This window comes from Eumetopias jubatus, unplaced genomic scaffold, assembly GCF_037043125.1.
Source record: "Eumetopias jubatus isolate StellerSeaLion01/CBP00866 unplaced genomic scaffold, mEumJub1_p1.0 scaffold_4, whole genome shotgun sequence".
Taxonomy (NCBI): domain Eukaryota; kingdom Metazoa; phylum Chordata; class Mammalia; order Carnivora; family Otariidae; genus Eumetopias; species Eumetopias jubatus.
This window is the reverse complement of record NW_028274810.1, coordinates 35,191,419-35,212,040: the sequence shown is the minus strand read 5'-3', so window position 1 is coordinate 35,212,040 and position 20,622 is coordinate 35,191,419.

The window sequence follows — 20,622 nt, the reverse complement described above, 5'->3', positions numbered from 1 at the left end:
AGCATGACTTTAAGGGGATGACATGGGAATTGCACATTCCCATCCCATGAACCAGAACTCAATCTTATGGCCACACTTAGCTGCAGGGGAGGTTGGGAAATGTAGTCTCTCACTGGGAAACCACATGCCCAGCTAAAACCTAAAGGGAAAGTAGATATGGAAGGTCAACTCTTGGTACCTGCTGCAAACAGAGAGGTGGCTCTCCTGTGAAGGACACTAGCCAACCAGTTAGAACATCAGAGATACAGGAGCCTCACTAAACCATGGATAAGAATGACTCCACTGTCAATGGAAGGAAAATTTCCAAACTCATTTTATGAGGCCAGCATTACCTCGATCCCCAAACCAGAAAAAGACCCCATCAAAAAGGAGAATTACAGACCAATATCCCTGACGAACATGGATGCAAAAATTCTCACCAAACTACTAGCCAATAGGATCCAACAGTACATTAAAAGGGTTATTCACCACGACCAAGTGGGATTTATTCCTGGGCTGCATGGTTGGTCAAACATCCGCAAATCAATCAATGTGATACAATACATTAATAAAAGAAAGAACAGGAACCATATGATCCTCTCAATAGATGCAGAAAAAGCATTTGACAAAGTACCACATCCTTTCTTGATTAAAACTCTTCACAGTGTAGGGATAGAGGGGACATACCTCAATATCATAAAAGCCATCTATGAAAAAGTCACAGTGAATATTGTTCTCAATGGGGAAAAACTAAGAGCTTTTCCCCTAAGGTCAGGAACATGGCAGGAATGTCCACTATCACCACTGCTATTCAACATAGTCCTAGAAATACTAGCCACAGCAATCAGACAACAAAAAGAAATAAAAAGCATCTGAATCGGCAAAGAAGAAGTCAAACTCTCATTCTTTGCCAGATGATATGACAATTTATGTGGAAAACCCAAAGACTCCACCCCAAAACTGCTAGAACTCATAGAGGAATTCAGTAAAGTGGCAGGATATAAAATCAATGCACAGGAATCAGTTGCTTTTCTCTACACCAACAACAAGACAGAAGAATGAGAAATTAAGGAGTCGATCCAATTTATAATTGCACCCAAAACCATAAGATACCTAGGAATAAATCTAACCAAAGAGGCAAAGAATCTGTACTCAGAAAACTATAGAATACTCATGAAAGAAACTGAGGAAGACACAAAGAAATGGAAAAATGTTCTGCTCATGGATTGGAAGAACAAATATTGTAGAAATGTCAATGCTACCTAGAGCCATCTACACATTTAATGCAATCCCTATCAAAATACCATAAACTTTTTTCACAGAGCTAGAAAAAATAATCCTAAAATTTGTATGGAACCAGAAAAGACCCCAAATAGTCAGAGGAATGTTGAAAAAGAAAAGCAAAGCTGGTGGCATCACAGTTCCGGACTTCAAGCTCTATTACAAAGCTGTCATCAAGACAGTATGGTACTGGCACAAAAACATGCACATAGATCAGTGAAACAGAACAGAGAGCCCAGAAATGGACCCTCAACTCTATGGTCAACTAATCTTCGACAAGGCAGGAAAGAATGCCCAATGGAAAAAAGACAGTGTCTTCAACAAGTGGTGTGGGGAAAATTGGACAGCCACATGCCGAAGAATGAAACTGGACCATTTCCTTACACCACACACAAAAATAGACTCAAAATGGTTGAAAACCTCAATGTGAGACAGGAGTCCATCAAAATCCTAGACGAGAAGACAGGCAGCAATCTCTTCGACCTCAGCCTCAGCAACATTTTCCTAGAAACATCGCCAAAGGCAAGGGAAGCAAGGGCAAAAATAAACTATTGGGACTTCATCAAAATAAAAAGCTTTTGCACAGCAAAGGAAACAGTCATTAAAACCAAAAGACAACCGACAGAATGGGAGAAGATATTTGCAAATGACATATCAGATAAAGGGCTAGTATCCAAAATCTATAAAGAACTTATCAAACTCAACACCCAAAGAACAAATAATCCAATCAAGAAATGGGCAGAAGACATGAACAGACATTTTTCCAAAGAAGACATCCAAATGGCCAACAGACACAAGAAAAAGTGCTCAACATCACTCGGCATCAGGGAAATCCAAATCAAAACCTCAATGAGATACCACCTCACACCAGTCAGAATGGCTAAAATTAACAAGTCAGGAAACGACAGATGTTGGCGAGGATGTGGAGAAAGGGGAACCCTCCTACACTGTTGGTGGAAATGCAAGCTGGTGCGGCCACTCTGGGAAACAGTATGGAGGTTCCTCAAAAAGTTGAAAATAGAGCTACCCTATGACCCAGCAATTGCACTACTGGGTATTTACCCCAAAGATACAAATGTAGGGATCCAAAGGGGTACGTGCACCCCAATGTTTATAGCAGCAATGTCCACAATAGCCAAACTATGGAAAGAGCCATGATGTCTATCAACAGATGAATGGATAAAGAAGATGTGGTATATAAATACAATGGAATATTATGCAGCCATCAAAAAAAAACAACGAAATCTTGCCATTTGCAATGACGTGGATGGAACTAGAGGGTATTATGCTAAGCAAAATAAGTCAATCAGAGAAAGACATGTATCATATGATCTCACCGATATGAGGAATTCTTAGTCTCAGGAAACAAACTGAGGATTGCTGGAGTGATGGGGGGGTGAGAGGGATTGGGGGGCTGGGTGATGGACATTGGGGAGGGTACGTGTTATGGTGAGTGCTGTGAATTGTGTAAGACTGATGAATCATAGACCTGTACCTCTGAAACAAATAATACATTATATGTTAAAAAAAGAAGAAGAAGATAGTAGGAAGGGAAAAATAAAGGGGGGGAATCAGAGGGGGAGATGAACCATGACAGACTACAAACTCTGAGAAACAAACTGAGGGTTTTAGAGGGGAGGGGGGTGGGGGGATGGGTTAGCCCGGTGACGGTTATTAAGGAGGGCACGTATTGAATGGAGCACTGGGTGTTACCCACAAACAATGAATCATGGAACACTACATCAAAAACTAATGATGTAATGTATGGTGACTAACATAATAAAATAAAATTTAAAAAAATGACTCGACTGTCATATATAAACATTCCTGCATCATTCATATATGTGCTATTTGCATAAACCAGGGGATAGGGCATGTAATAGGGTATTTTCAGCTTTTATTAAATGAAGAGTTACTTATGTTTTGAGAATGTTTCATTAGCAAAATATATTGAATTGACCATTGCCAGATATTTATTTAGAACAAAAAAGCTATTATAGCCACATAAAATCGAAAATGCACATTACTTCATTGCAAACAGAATTATTGCAACTTGCATTCTTATCAAAGAGCATGATTTGATTAATTCCTAGATCCACTGGACCACAAGTAATTTCCACCAATCAGATCTCAGTCACAAACAGAGTCAGTTTATTTCATCTCTCAGAACAAAACCATAGTAATAAGTGTTGCTGTATTTTATATGAGCAACATATATATTCACTGATACAATGAATTAGCTCATTATCAATTTTTAAAGATTTTATTTATTTATTTGACAGAGAGAGAGAGAGAGAGCACACAAGCAGGGGTTGCTGCAGGCAGAGGGAGAGGGAGAAGCAGGCTCCCCATGGAGCAGGGAGCCCGACATGGGGCTCGATTCCGGGACCCTGGGATCATGCCCTGGACCGAAGGCAGTTGCTTAACCAACTGAGCCACCCAGGTGCCCCAGCTCATTATCAATTAATGAAAAAGTTTTGACCATTACAAATTTATCTCCCAGCGGAGAGAAAAGACAAGAACATTTGAATCTATATATATAAAAATACAAATTCAGGTGACTTTGAACAAACAGGATGTGGCCAATATATAACTGTTTCTTAAGGCTTTGCTAGCTCCAGAGTTGCTTCTGTTTGGACACACTATTTTAGTATCAATTTGAGTGAGAAACTGTAGATGGCAGAGGAACATTAAGTTGCCTACCATGGCAGACTAAGGCCCCATAACATAATCCATAGTTAACATTTATTGAACTCTTATTATTCTAAGCACTTTATATAAGTCACTTATTGGATCCTTACAATAACCCCATGAGTTACATACATTGACTGATTTTACATTTGAGAAAGCTGACCCACAGAGCCATGAGGTATCCCTACGAGTTATACAGCCGAAAGTGGCAGAGTCTGGCCACACCCTTGACTATTACACAACATTGCCTCTTAAACAACAAATGGCCTCTGCTTACCCTCTTTTATCTCATTCCTTGCCACTTGTAGCCCTGCAAACTAAGCTCCGGCTATACTAAGCCACTTGAATTCCCTGACACATGTCCTGTTTTCCCTTGCTGAAATGCCCTTTTTCCAGCCTTCTCACCTGGATAACTCCCACTTACCCTTCAGATCTCTGCTCAGAGAGTGTCTCCAACCAGCGACATCTTCCTTGCTATCACCCACCAGCAACATAAAGCCCAGAATAGGTCTGCCTCTTATGCACTCCCATTACCCATGCTTCCCCCTATCTGAGCCCCTATCCCTTTCCTTACTTGCATTTCCTGGGGCAGAATGCTGCTTGAGTGCTAGAATGCTGTCATGACGGTCTTGTGTCCTGTGTGCTGAGCATTGTGGCTTATACATAGGAATCTACACAGGATGGACCAGGAGACCTGACACTTAAAGGTGAGGTCTCCCACATGCCAGGAGATTGTTTCTATTTTCCTAAAAAGTTTGCCACTAAAAGAATGTCAGTTGCACGAGAGCTGGGACGTTTGTCAGGTTTATTCACTGATGTACCTCTAGAGCCTGGAACAGCACCTGGTACCTTGGAAAAACTCAATATACATTTGTTGAATGACACAACAAAACAAAATGTCTCTACTTATTAGTGATGTCATTTGCTTTGAAAAATGTGACACTGAAAGGCATTTTTGCATTACTTTTTCTCTAGTTTCCCAATACCCATCCTCTTATTGGATATATATTTGAATGTTAATTATTGATTTTATTTTTTACTGTGATTTATAAGCAGACAGATTTTGCAAAATACATATTTATATATATACATATATTTTAAAAGATTTTATTTATTTACTTGACAGAGAGAGATAGTGAGAGCAGGAACACAAGCAGGGGGAGTGGGAGAAGGAGAAGCAGGCTTCCCGCCGAGCAGGGAGGCCGATGCGGGGCTCAATCCCAGGACCCTGGGATCGTGACGCAAGCCAAAGGCAGATGCTTAACAACTGAGCCACCCAGGCGCCCCACATATTTATATTTTTAAAGAACTTCTTAAAATATTTCAAGGTTATCTATAATTTTTATTCAAAATAATACATGCAGATAGGAAAAAGTGGGGCAATAAAAACCACCAATGGTCACTGGCAATCACCAGAGTGATTACCTTCAAGGCCTCACATTATTTTCATTTTTTCCTCTCAGTCTGTACACATACATGATATATGTGTGATATGTGTGGCCTATATACCAAATATTTATGTACAGATTGAAAGAGAAAATATATATTTACATATATGTACATATACACATATTTGAATATATACACATATAGAGCTTTTATAAATGTATTTATACATGCTGTCTTATAAATTCCCTAACTCACTTAACAGTTATAAACATAGTTCTGTACCAGTAAACACTTTTCCACATTGCCATTTAACCTACTTTATGGATTTATCCTCTACCAGACAGTAAGCAATTTGATACTGGTTGGAAGGCTTATTCCGAGTAAGGATAAACATAGTAGCCCTCAAGGAACACCTGCCGAATGGGTAAGTGCTATACTCTAAGCACATTTTTTTCAGGTCTAAAGTTTCCATGAGGGATCATTCAACTCTGAGTGGTAGACAGCTACCTCAACCATGAAAAGAGGAGACTCCTGGTAAGAAAGGGTCAGGAGCCACAGCTGGACCTCCTGAGGCACAGGAATCAGGAAGCCCCAGGCTCTGGAGTTCCCCTGCTGCTGCTGCTTGCTCTTCTGTGTGCCCTGCCCTATTCTGGTCTCTCCTTGTAGATCAATTCCCTGCTCTGTGCACAAGCAGAGGTGACAGCATCAGACTTTTGGTTCACATATTTCTGTTCAAGCAATGAACAGCATCCAACTAGTCTCTCTGAGTAGCATCTTCACCCTCAGAGGAGAGAGAATCTGGCTCAGGGATCCACACATGGTTCAGCTTGCTCTTAACAGGGAGACAGAACAAGTAATGACAACTCTGTCAGAGGGAAGGGAAATACCAGAGAAGGAGGCTCATGAGCCAGTTATGTTAAGTGATTCAATGTCATTAACCTCAGATGTATGTCTTGGAGAGCAGGAGAAATGTATAGAAGAGTGGATGCTACTTGAATGGAGGCATACAACAATTTTCCACAAGCATATCCAGCAATAATTTATCTGATGGCTCTGTGTTTCCAAGGGCCCGCCCTCTGCATAACCATGAAACAGGTCAAATTTGTCATTTGTGCTCTTCCAGCTTTGATTTCAGAGTGCCCCTCCCTCTGCGCAGTTAGCCCCCTTTTTCCCTACTGAGCAGAAGCCCAAATTTTGTCCCCCTTCCCCTGGAAGCTTCCCTCCAATGTTCACAAAATAATGTTCCATTCCCTCAGAACTCTTTTCTCTCTCTGCAAATCTAATGCACAAGGTCTTTACTAAGTTAGCAACAGCAGTGACTTATTTATATATACCTCTTCTCATTCCAGAAAGGATTAAGGGCAGCTTATGAGGATACCTAAAATAAAGCAAGATATCTTAAGTAAAAGTAGGAAAGAAAAACAATGGTAGGAACATAAAATGAAGCCAGGGATAAGGTTAATTTAAAAATGGTTTCTTTTTGCCCATAAAGGCCTATGAGTTTTCTATGAATAGATTATTAATTTGGCTCAATGTTTAAGTAACAAGCATGAAAAAAGAAATCTAATCAGATGCCCAGTTCATAGTATTCAAAATGTAAAAGAGACCAATTGCTCAGAAGTAATTCTTAGAATTAAGACTAAAATAGAATTGTTCTTACGTCCCTATAAAGATGACACAGTCTAATATTATAAAAAAATATCCTCACAAAGATAAGTGTATTCAGGCCTCAGTAGAGCTGATAATATCACACTCAGAGCTCAAGTGAGGGACCAGCCTGTTAGGCATTTTCCAGGGTTGCTAGTTCAACATCGTCTTTTATATATTGGAAACCCATTGCCAGCTGACTCAAATTTTTATGCCTGACTTTATACGTTTCTAGTAAAACATAAATTGAACTTACCACATGGGATTCTGCTGAAGAAAATTGTGTCCTTGGATCAAAATGGGCACTGTATCCCTAACTCAATTTAGTCTTTGTGGTACATATGAGTAAGTTTTTTCGTGCAATTATAGCTGAAATCAGCCATGTCTCAGGCACCTGAAGCTGAAATTCTGAATATGAATAATTCATGGGCTTGACGCATCTACTGGGAAGGAATGATTTATTTTACTCACATTTTAAGTAATTTAACATGTCTCCCAAGAGACATGTTGTCTAATTCCAAATATTGCAAATAATAACTGCATATAATCAATTCCTTATTTTAAACATAAAGTCATTTGTACTCTATTTCCGTTATTAGAAATCATTTTTTTCACCATCTCCACTAAGTAATTATTGAAAAAAATATTTTAGAAATATTGGTTTGGGAGTGCCTGGGTGGCTCAGTTGGTTGGGAGTCTGACTCTTGATTTGAGCTTGGGTCTTGATCTCAGGGTCATAAGTTCAAGCCTTGCACTGGGCCCCATGCACGGAACCTACTTAAAATATATATATTGGTTTGATGAGGTGTCCTATTACTGTCTTACCTAGGGCTCCCACCTATCTCAGTCCAGACCTGATTACACCAATTCTCAATTCAATAAAAGCAGCCCTACATGAGACTGATGACCTAATATGCTGCTTCTCCCAGAAGCTAATGGAGCAGAAAGAAAAGAGATCCCAACTCTGTGGGTAAGTGCCTCTGTACCCACTTATTTACTAGGGCTAAAGTCTATGTGGAACATAACTCGACTATGATCAAATATTACCAACCAAATGCAAATTTACTTTCAAAAGTAATTAACAGCTGGTAAGAGCCAATAAAAAACAAAAACAAAACAAAACAACCAAATAGATAAAAGAGCGATGCAAAGAAAGTCCATAATACCCAGAGACAGTTTTCATTACTCCACATTTGGTTGTATAATTGGGTCAGCATTTAATGCCTCAGTCTATGAGGAAGAATCAAGAGACATTCATCAGCCCTTTATCCTTTGCAAATTTCACAAACACCTCAAAGGAGGAATAGTTTTCATCTTAGAAAGAGTTCTGACTTTTTTGAAGGAAGACTAAATGTTATACTTAAAAGTTCAAGGTGGCACAGTGAAAGTAACTGCCCACAGAGAAACTGGGAATCCAGATGACTAGTTTCATGGCCTCACTAATAAAATTCTGCTGATAGGAAAATATGAACTATTTCTGAAAGAATAATTTTCCTAAATTTTCAAGAAAATTTAGCCAACTTCTTCTAGTTTGTACATAAAGGAGTACAAATAAATATATTTTAGAAAAGTGTCTGGGATCAAAATATCTGAATCTTCATCCCTGAAAGAGTTTTAGGGCCCCTCAAATCTTTAAAAAGTGCCACCAATCTCCTGGGAAGTGCTACCTATAATAACATGCCCTGTGTTTTCATACACCAAATGCTGAGAAGAAAAATAAAAACATATGTGGCTGGGATCTCTTTTTTTAAGAAAAGAAAACCATACTTAAGGTTTCCTGTCCAGATGCATCAGTGAGACACATCTTGCTTGTCTGCCTCTATAACATCCTAACATCCGGTCACGGTGCACAATTTTATGTGAACTGACAGATTCCTACCAGAGGAGAGAGGAATTCAAGCTTCTGAATTGTGAGTTAATTTATGCCACAGAGTATACAAAGTAGTTTAAGATGGTATTTTTCCCCAAGTCTTTTAATTTAACTTTATATATCCATCACAGTTCTTGTTTGGATAACAAAGATAAATGTGCACCTTGGGTCCAAATGTGAATGCTATTTTTAGCCCTCTCCAGAGTCATTTAAGCAAATAAAGAAAGTATCTCTGTTCCTGTCTTCCTTTGAAAATTGTCTTAATAAGCTAAAAACAAAGACTTCCTCTACAGGGTGTTTTGTTTCTAGGCTATGACGATTAATGGTCAGGAATAGCTAAGCTCAGTGTTTTAAATTTTAGGCTTTGGAGTCAGATAGACCTAAGCTGACCTCTGCTTATTGCTGTATGAGCTTGGGCCAGCCACTGAACCCCTTAACTAAGCTCTGGATCCTCAACTGTAAAATGGGATAATAATAGTACCTATCTCCCAGGTGGTTGTAAAATTAAATGAGATAAAGCATATGAAGTGCTTAAGTAGTGCTAAGAACAGTAAATATTGACTATATGTTAGTTTAAAAATAAGAAGCCACCAAAAAAAAAAAAGTCACCAACAAGAGACTTTTCTCCCAGTGACAGCAGACCAGGTCACTTGGAACAACCCTCCTAGTGATAATAACTAACAAAATATACTTTAAAACATTGCTTGAATACATCAAAGAGCTAATAAGGGAGTAACGAATTTGGGGAGTAATACTTAAAAGAAACAATTTTAGAGAGCATGACTTTCAGAGCTCTTTTCTCCCTTGGGATTTCTTCCAATTCTGAAAATCTGAGAACCCAAGTGGAGCTTTTGTCAGCCTCATGGAGTTAGGGTGACAAAACTAGAGTTCAAAGACTTCCAAAGGGAGAGGCTTTGGGTTAGACACCAAAGCAAGGGTCAACTTGAAACAGGTTCCGGTACGGATGAAAGTCTAGTTTCAAATCATCTCAATTACAAGTTTTTATTAAGGTAAACCGGCATTTATGGGGTCCTTAGCTGCTTACAACTATGTAAATACTCTCGGGGATAGAGAATCACTCTGGGCTTCACTTCTTTCTAGAATTTTTCTTATACAATGTCTGGTGCTTAATCAAAAATAACTAGACCTCTTTCTTAGATAATTCAGTTCATAATCCATTAGTAAAATGGGTATTTTTGAGGGTGACAGGGTACTAGTTCAGCAATTGGGTTTTGGGGACTGAGCAGGGTGATGAAGGCATCTATGACATAGAGAAGGATAATGAAGATAATGGGAGACTGGTTACACACAAAAGGAGTTTATCCAATAAGTAAACATACTGAAGAAGATAAGAAACAGGTTTCTCCTGTCAGAGAAGGGAGTTACAAATATGGAAGGAAAACTAGAATAAATCCTCTGCTGCTGGATTAGAAGTGGGGTTTTGGTATGAACTCATGTTTTTCAATATGTATAGATTGACCTAGGAGTAAATATAGATATAAATGTGATGTACACACATTCACACATATTCCCTAGTTCTGTCCAATGAGAAGGCCTAGGAACAAGACACCCCAATGGCACTGAGTACACCTAGCACCCAGGTCTTGTTTTCTAAATTCCATTCTCCACTAAAAGAAACTAGAGTTCCTTGGGGAAAAAATGGTTTATTCCTGGTTTATTCAGAGAAAGTACAAGCTGAGCCTGGGCCATAAAGTAAAGAAGTGCTCAAATAATGAAGGAACATGTCAAAAGACAAGAAAGTGTATTAGTTTTCTATTGCTACATAAGAAATAAACTTAGAAGCCTAAAACAATACATGTTTATTAGCTCATAGTTTCTATGGAATAGGTGTCTCAGGACCATTTATTTGAGTTCTCTGCTCAGGGCCTTAGAAGGCTGCAATCAAGGTGTCATCTGGCCTGTGTTTTCATCTGGATGTATGGCTGAGGAAAGATCCACTCACAAGCTCCACAGGTTGTTGGAGAATTCATTTCTTTATACCTCAGTTTCTTGCTTGTGACCAACATTGGTTCCTAGAGCCTTCCTATCATCCCTTGATATTAGATCACTTACTTCAAGTCAGGAAGAGCATGAGAACAGTCTGCTAGGACGCTAACATAAATTGCCACCAAAATCTGACAGTATATTACAAGAAAGAAAAATTACAGGCCAATCCCATTCATAACTTAGGGATAAAAATTCTAAACAAAATGCTAGTAAAGAGAATCCAACAATATATAAAAAGGATAATATGTCATCACCAAATTAGATTTATAGAATTGTAAAATTGATTTAACAGTCATAAATCTATCAATGTAATTTACCACATTAATAGAAAAAGCAAAAAACCCCATACGATTATCTCTATAATGTGTAGAAAATCTTTTGATAATATTTAACACCTATTCATTATAAATACTCTTAGCAAATTAGAAATAGAAAAAAACTGTCTTAATTTGATAAAATGTTATCTACAAAAAAAAAAAACCTATTGCAAACATCACATTTAGTGGTGAAATGTTGAAACTGTTTTCTCCAAGATTAAGAGGGAGACAAATATACTCTCCACTACTACTAAACATTATATGGCATTCCTAACCAGTTCAAAAAAGCAGGAAAAATAAATAAAAAATAATTGAAAAGGAAAAAACAAAACTAATTATAGACAATTATTTATGTAGAACATTTTAAAAATCTATGGATAAATTAGAAAAATAATGAAGCTTAGCAAGTTTATTGGATGAAAAGTAAAATTTTAAAAATTAACTGACTTTTATAATCCAACAACAAATGGAAAATGGAAATTTTAAAATTTCTATGAATAGCAAACATAAAAAAATCAAATACCTAGGAACAAATCTAAGAAAAGTTGTGCATGACCTCTATGTACACAAGCATGCACCACACACACACACACACACACACACACAAACACTACTGGAAAAAATTTTTTAAAGTTCTAAATAAGTAGAGGAATTTACCATGAATTACAAGACTATTCGAAAGATATTACTTTTTCCCAAATGGAACTAATGGAATCAGTACAATCTCTTACAAAATCTTAGGGCTGTGTGTGTGTGTGTGTGTGTGTGTGTGTGTTAGAAATAAACTAGCTAATTCTAAAATGTATTTGGAGATGCAAATGGCTAAGAATGGTAAGACACTCTGGGAACATAACAAAGTGTGAAGAAAACTTACTCTTCCAGATATCAAGAGTTATTATAAGGCTATAGCAATTAAGACAATGTAATAATAGTAACAGCTGAAGGATAGAGAAACTGACCAATAGACAGGATAGAAAATGGAGAAAGGAGACCCACATACATATGGGCACTTGATTATGATTAAGCAGCACTAATGGAACACTGGTTAAACAATGATCTTTTCAATAAAGGATGTTGGGTCCATTGATATTAATATAGAAAAATAATGAAACTTAAGGCCCCACACCATATACACAAAAATAAATTTCAAGTGGATTGTGAATCTGGTGCAAAAGGCAAAATAATAAAACCCAGAAGAATAAGTATAAAAGATTGATAATATAAAGTTTGGGCAAGGATGTGGAACAATAGGAACACTCACCAGTACCAGTGGAAGTATAAATTGGTACAACCACTTAAAAAAACCTATAACACTATTTACTAAAGTTTAATGAATGCATACTCTATGACCTGCAATTCTTCTTCTTGGTGTATACCAAACAGAAATGTATGCACATGTATACCATGAATCATGTTTATGAGTGTTTATTAGCAGCTCTCCTCATAATAGCAAAAAAACAGAAATAATCCAAGTGTCCATCATAGTAGAAAGAATAAATAAATTTGCTATATTTACAGAGTGACATTTGACATGGCAATGGAAATGAACAAAATGCAGCTACATAAAACAGCATGGATGAATCTTATAATCTGTAACGCTGAATGAAAAACCTTGTCACAAAAAGAGTACAGACTCTGTGTTTCCACTCGTTGTTTCCTATCATGCAAGTATTTGGGATAGTGGCTACCTTAGATGAGGAAAGACCGGCTAGTGGTTGGGAGAACGCAAGATGGGTTTCTGGGAAACTGGAGATACTATTTCTTGAATAAAATGTTAATTACATGGTTATTTGTTTTGTGATCATCCTGAGCTCTACATTTACATTTTGCTTACTTTACTATAGGTAACCTAGAACACACTGTAAAAGCTTCTAGACGTTTTCTTCATTGATGTCAGGGGAGGGATCATGTGAGACTGAGGAAGAATCAGGTTAATTAATATTAATACTGTTTCTACCACCACTATCTTAACTTTTATATTTTTTGATGTGATGACATAGTTATTTTCTTTCTAATTGGCACTGCCTCATTCTTCATATGTGAAACATAATAGGTAGGGACCAAGAGAAATTAGAAAATTGACCCATTCAAATACAAATTTCCTGGAGAAAGGTAAGATTCATGCAGCAGTAAAACTTACGCTCTTATCATATTGATTGCTGCTGTTTGACACTGGGGAATATGCCATCTTGTTGGAGCTGAGACAGTATTTATTCATCTTCTTCAGAGTGGAGTGGTAAGTGTTAACTCCTGAAAGGATGTAATATTTTAAAGAAAAGATGATAGAGGGGTGCCTGGGTGGCTCAGTTGGTTAAGCATCTGCCTTCAGCTCAAGTCATAATCCCAGTTCCCTGGGATTGAGCCCCCTGCTCAGCAGGGAGTCTGCTTCTCCCTCTCCCTCTGCCCTTCCCCCAGGCTGTGCTCTCTATCTCAAATAAGTAAATAAAATCTTAAAAAAAAAAAGATACTTAAAACCCAAATCTCCATAGTATGTTTTATCCACAATCATAATCCAATGAAAAATTTCTTCAAATTCTCTCTCTTCTGGTTTTTTCCTTTTTTCAAAATGAGCTCATGGGATGATGTCAACATCCTCATACTACCATGAACCACATTTCTTCTTTAGGCACTTTATTGCCCCAAACCTGCTTTCTTTGTTGTAGCCCGTCGGATCTCCCAAGTGACACCAATGGTTTAGTTCTACAAATTTCAGTTACGTCAAATAAGTTCTAGAGATCTACTGTACAACATTGTGCCTATGGTTAGCATTATTGTATTATGCACTCAAAAATTTAAGAGGGTAGACCTCATCTTAAATGTTCTTGCCACAAAAATAATTTTTTTAACATTAAAAAACCATATACTGACCACTTACTGTATTCCAGGATCCTGCTTCAGCCTTTCTGAAAAGGCCTGTGTCCCATGCATAGGCACAGATACTAGACTTTCTTCCATAGGAATTTCCTGATGACAGCATTGCCAGAGCTTATTTCAGGATTTTGCTTCACTTTATGGTGAATTCCAGAGTGAATGTTTTCACTTAAGAATTCAAACAAATTGGAACAATGTTGTATCTACACGTATGCATTTTGACTCTTATCTCTCACAAGGGGGGCTAGAGGAGCAGGGTCAATACGAAACGTGAGAAACAAAAGTGGAAAGAGCATGACTCTGGTTGGGAAAGTGTAATTGAAACCAAAATAATGAATACATCAAGTTATACAAATGAGGCATCTGTCATTACACTATAGTGTGTGTATAATAAGGCACCAAAGAAATAGCTGCCTAACTTAATGGGATTAGAGCTAATTGGACTGGATGCCTCTTCACATAAATAATCTCCCGCAGGGAATGAAAATACTCCTGGAAGTTTCTCCATTCTGTAAATAATGGATGTGAAAAGGAGACAGGAAAACAGATAGGTTTGATCCCTTTGGAAAATATATTAGCATAATTAAAAGAGTATAGCTTTGTAAGCACTGAATAATGTATGCCAGTGATCAGACAGTTTTCATAATTTGATAAAGGCTTAGAATTTCTACAGTTAGGAAGTAACCCTGCAAATATCCAGATACAATACAGCAAGTACAAGTGGTCGCATTAACGTGTTTGAATGTAAAGCCACAAGAGACTAACGATCCCCGACAGCACACAGTGAATGGAAAACCCCACGACAGACTGCTACAGGCCTGATGGCAGAAATGGCTTTTCCACTTCATTTCCTGATCTCAAAATCCTGAGTTATATAACATGTTTAAAATGAATGAATTTGTCTCCTTGATGAGTTTCCCAGTCTTCGGTTTTAAAGAGGAAATGGAAAAGACCGTGGTCCCCGCACACACAAAAACAGTCATATGTGTAAGCTTCTCACATGCCTCATTTTTATTCAATCCAAAATAAACTCTGACCCTCTGATACTGTAGGTGGCTCCTTGGGGAAGGACGTCGACAGCAAACCAGCACATAGTCGTAGCATGGAAATGAGTGCTCTTGCTCAGGCCCTTTCAAAACCACAGTATCCCTACACTTTCCGCACAGTGCAGGTCAAAAATACCTCTCAGAAGAATTAAATCCTTCTACTTTGTTTGGATCTCTTAATCAGGAAAAACCATGCAAAATAACTTACCCAGACTCTGTTCTTAAATAATTAGTAACTGCTTTAAAAAGGCCTGTGGCCATTTTTTCCCCCTTAGGGGTGGGGAGGGGCAGAGAGAGAGGGAGAGAATTTTTAAGCAGGTGTGGAGCCCAACGTGGGGGCTTGAATTCATGACTCTGTGATTAAGACCTGAGCTAAGATGAAGAGTCGGATGCTTAACTGACTGAGCCACCCAGGAGACCCTAAAAGGCCTGTGGCCCTTTGACATTTCAGTTGTACAATTCAAAATAATTTCAGAGGACAATTAATTTGGATGCTTTTCCATTTAGCTTTATCTTCCTTTAGGGTATATGCATGTGGCCTCTTCAGCTGTAGGTTCCGTGGAAGTCCATGAGCTGTGTTCAATGCCATCACTGGAGCTGTTGTTCAGTGTCTGTGTTTAAGGCAGTGAGTCACTCATAGCATATGTCCTAGGAGATCCTGAAGCCGACCGAGGTTGAACTCCCTGCCTAGCTCCTGACACTATCAAATCACAGGTCCCAGTTGAACCAGTTTGCAGCCTCTACTTCAGGATTCACATCTGTAGGAAGGTACTCAATTTCCAAACATCCAAACATCGGGCTGACACATCATTAGACATGATTGTGTCTTTAAAAGGAAATTAGCCTGATGGAGCAAAACTGTTGCTAATTTTCATTTTGTTCCCTTACCCCCACTCTCTTCATCTTCCCTAATTGCCTCATAAGCAGTACCTTTCTGGGCAAATGTCTTTCCAAAGCAAAAAGGGCCAAGGACCGGCCCTGGTTGAGAAACTCCAGGCTTGACTTTTAGTGTTCTTGGAAAGCTCGGGGGACCTACCAGAGTAGCCAGAGTTGCTTAAGATTTTATTTTCTTTAGTATAATTACAATTATAATGATGATAGTAATACTTCCAGCTACTATCTGTTAAGTATTTACTATGTTTGAAATAGGTACTAATTCCTATTTCATAGGTGAAGAAATGGAAGTTTACTAAATTCATCAACTTGCCCAAAGTGAATTCTTAACCACCAAGTTATATCATCCCACGTTTTCTTTTCTTTTTTCCTTTTAATTTTATTTCTTGCCTTGTTCTAAAAGGAGTTTGATGTAGAGATATTATTTTCAGTGTCCAGTAGCAAGTTATTCATTAAAGTAGCATTTCCCCTATCTACCATAAGCACACATGAGATTATTAATTGTTGTAGATTATCATTATCAGATTATTGGGTTTGAGTAAAGTGTAGCAAGAAAAACAGGGAAGGAAATTGCTAGAACCTTAGCTCTAGTCATACTTTTGTCACTTCTTTCCTTGTTGCCCGACCCTTGGGAGAGCCCTGTGACCTATCTGAGCCTCAATATTGTTATCAGTAAAATGGGTAAGGTAATAGCATCTATCCTAATCACATTATGGGCGTTAGTAATTAGAATACTTACAAACTCTAAAGTACCACATAGGTATCAAATGGAATTATCACTACCCACATGATCCTAGATGCTGGGCAGTCCCAGGAGGTCTTGCTCCTACCTTGGAAGGCTTGTAGCAGTTCACTGCAGAGGACTGAACACGGGTCATATGTTCAGGATTCAGTCTATCAAACTGTGTGGATACAGCATGGGGAGTGTAATTTTTCATGGTTGAACTGGCATATCTCAACTCAGGGTCCAAGAGGTAGTAAGCCCTGGGGAGAAGGGTGATACCTTGCTCAACTTGTATCCCCAGCACTCAGCACACAATAAGTGCTCAATAGCCATTCATTAAATTAAACACACCAGACAAATGAAATGTGATCATAGATCCAGAGGTGGAAATTAGCTTTCTTCCCAAATTCACAAGTGGGAAGCCTATTCATTCACTGCCATAGAACTGTTAAGTTTGGCAGATTAGCAGAGTTTTGAAGATTTGGGATTTTACTCCTGACCACTTTGTTGTCTTTCTCTCTAACTTGGGACAACTCACTCCATGCAAGAACAAGTCTGATATTCTAACTTAAGTGAACAACAAAAATAGAGAAAGCAAATGTGACAACAGTTCCTAATGAATGTAACAGTGAGGCAGAAAAGCAAGCAGAGCAGCTTTAAGCCGTGGAAGAAAAAGAAAAAGTAATTGTCAGAAATGCTGGGAAACTGTCAAACCCACAGCTTCTGTGAAAGCCAGAATTCTCCTTGCAAAAATAATGACAAGTGACCCATCCAAGCTGCCTTTTTATAGCTTACTATACAAAAGGCATTTGTGCCTCTAAGCACAAGCGCTGAAAATATAGGGCAGGCATTGCAAGAGGACACAGGTTCGGAAGTCTAGAAGGCCAACAGAGTCCAGAGGCAAGAAGGTTCTGTGGTATGACTTATTATAATGATTCAGGGTGGGATTGTCTTGGTCCAGTTTCCTGAAGGGGTACATCTCTACCGCACAAAGACACTCTGGAGTTTGAAAACTTCATTCTATCCCCAAGTGCCCTTTGAGTGGACGAGGAAGTGCTCCAGGCAAGGTGATCCTGGAACAGTCCTCTGGATCACCCAGTACCAGATCAGCCTTTATCCAGCTCATGTTCCCCTTCCAAACTGAGCTTGCTTTAGTCATGGAGTGGGGTGAAGTGGGGGTGAGGGAAGGAGGAGAGGTAAAAGGACTGTTCATATCTGATAAAGCATTTATCACATGTTTGACATTTGGTTAGACTCCAGAAAATCCTACTCAGGATAGAGATTTTAACAGATTCCAAATGTCAGTATGCTCTCTCTGCCAAGGACATGCCCCATACTCAAAATCTCTGAGACACAGGATAACGGAAACAAAGAGCAGAGGGGCAGAGAGAAAACAAACACCTATGCTCTCCCTGGAATGTAATGATTCTCCAGCACTTTTAAAGCCTAGGGACAATTCCTTATTTAGTACACCATACATGCATTCTACATGGATGAATGTAACAATATTCATATTTAGAGTCATAGCTATCACTTAGCTTAAAAATCATTTCAATAAATACATTTAGTCAATGCACAAATATCAACAAGAGGATGATTTTTACTTTCTAACTCAGAGAGGGTATAAAACACCTTCTCTACCAACCTCTTCCACTCTAGAGATAGATCCTAATATCCTCCCTCATTTTAAAGATGAAGGAACTGAAGCTTCGTGAGCTTAAAGAAAATGATTAGGGGATTTGCAATTAGGAACATGGGCTTCATGACCATCTTCTTCTGACAACACCTTTGAAGCCTGAGAAACGTGACTTATATATTTTACAAATGTGGAAATGGAGACTTAGGCGCTGCCCAGTTGAATTCTGAACCAGAATTCAAGGGACCTGAACTCAACATGTCTTTCTGACTCCTGAACTCTTTCCATTGTATTGTGCTGCTTGCCAAGCGTCAGGGTAGAAATAAGACAGTTTTAACTTCTAAAGCTGCCTTAGAACAGCCAATATAATTTGAGTAGACATATGCAAATTAAGCACTACTGTTATGTAAATATCCTTCTCTGCTGTCCCTAACAATTTCAAACACAGCTGGCTGTTGCCCTTGAAGAAATCCAGGTTAAAAGCAGTGCTGTAAATTGGATGTTTGTTTTTCATCTCCTCAAACTTCAAATATTCATCAACAAGGGGTGTGTGTGTGTGTGTGTGTGTGTGTGTGTGAGGGAGGTCTGGGGATAAACACTCTTTACTAAGAAAGATCTTAGTGGTCTTTTCTTCCAGTCAGAAAAAATATGTATCTGGCAGTTTCTCTCCCATCTCTCTTTCTAATAACCTCAGAGTCATAGTCAACTGGCTGGTATGTGAAGTGTGAATGGCTTCTATCGCAGGGAAACATGACCTTGGCAAACAAATTGGAAAGACAGATAAAAAAAGATTACTTTCTCATTTCCACCACTGGGCTCACTCAGAATAGATTTTTATCCTGAAGCCTGAGTCCTTGGAACTGGTAGAAAACATTAAGTCTGGATCAATAAGTCCCCATAAATATCAATACAGGCCTTTTTTTCAGTCAAGAAAAGCTTCGCTCTATCACCACTGGGTGGTATGTCTCCTCTGCACATCATTAAACAGAGAGGGGTCAATTGTGGGGAAAAGCATAGGGAGCCCTACAAAGAAAATGAAATGTTTCATGCAGACACCTGTCTTTATCCCAGTGAACTATTATTAATATAGAACTAGGTTCCATCACTAAGGAAACAGTTTCTTTCTTCTCATCTCTGGTTGCTTACATGAGGGTTGTTATGGGCTTAATTGTGTACCTCCAAAAAAGATAAGTTGAAGTCCTAACATATTTTTGAAGTACCTCAGAATGTGACCCAATTTGGAAATAGGGTCATTGAAGATGTAATTAGTTAAGATGAGGTCAAACTTGAATCGGTAGGCCCTTAATCCAATATGATTGATGGCCTGATAAGAAGATGGTCATGGGAAGACAGAGACACAGGGAGAATGTCATGTGAAGATAAAGGCAAATATTGGAATTATGCAGAAAATGCAAAAGGTGCTACCAAGCTACCAGAAGCTAGGAAGAAGCAACAAAGGATTCCCTATAGGTTTCAGAGGAAACATGGGCTTATTTACAACTTATTTCAGAATCCGAGCCTCCAGAACTGAAAAGCTATACATTTCTGTTGTCTTAAGCCACCCAGTTTATGGTACTTCGTTATGGTTGCCCTAGAAAACTAATGTAAAAATCTTTGGATTTCAGTCAAGGCAATGGATTCAGTTTGTCAGTGTTCCGGTTTCTTGAAGCTATAGCTGTCATTTCAATGACATATGCCCAATATAGATTATAGCCATGATGGAAGCCCTGAAGTGTCAGCACCCTAAAAAGGGGAGGGTTATACAGAGCTGGTCATCCCTGGGCTCCAACCAGAAATCCCCTCCTTCCTTTCCTCAACCTGCCCTCACTCCACGGACCCCAGGAAAACACAGTTCCACATAAGTTACTCCCACTATTCATTTTATTAAATCCCTATATATCACAGTTGAAATTCCAAAATAGCAGTTCTAGGCTACCTACCAGATGTCTGTACTCCTGTTCATACTGTTTAACCTTTGAGCTGTTGGTAACCAGCTCTACAAAGTGCTAGGCAACCTAACCCTGGCTTTTAAGATTGTTTTGCATGTGTATGTGAGTGATCACAGAAGACTAAAATTCAAGGATGAGGAAGGAGGACTTTATACTACAGAAATGAAAGCAACCTTAACTAGAATAGTAAGTGCCACAAAGGCATTTCATTGCCTCATCTGTTACTAGTCATTCGGAGGTTCTGAGCAACCCGAAAAACCCTCCAGCTGACAAATAACAAGAACCCAAGAAGGGATATAAAAGTATATGGGGCTATAGCAG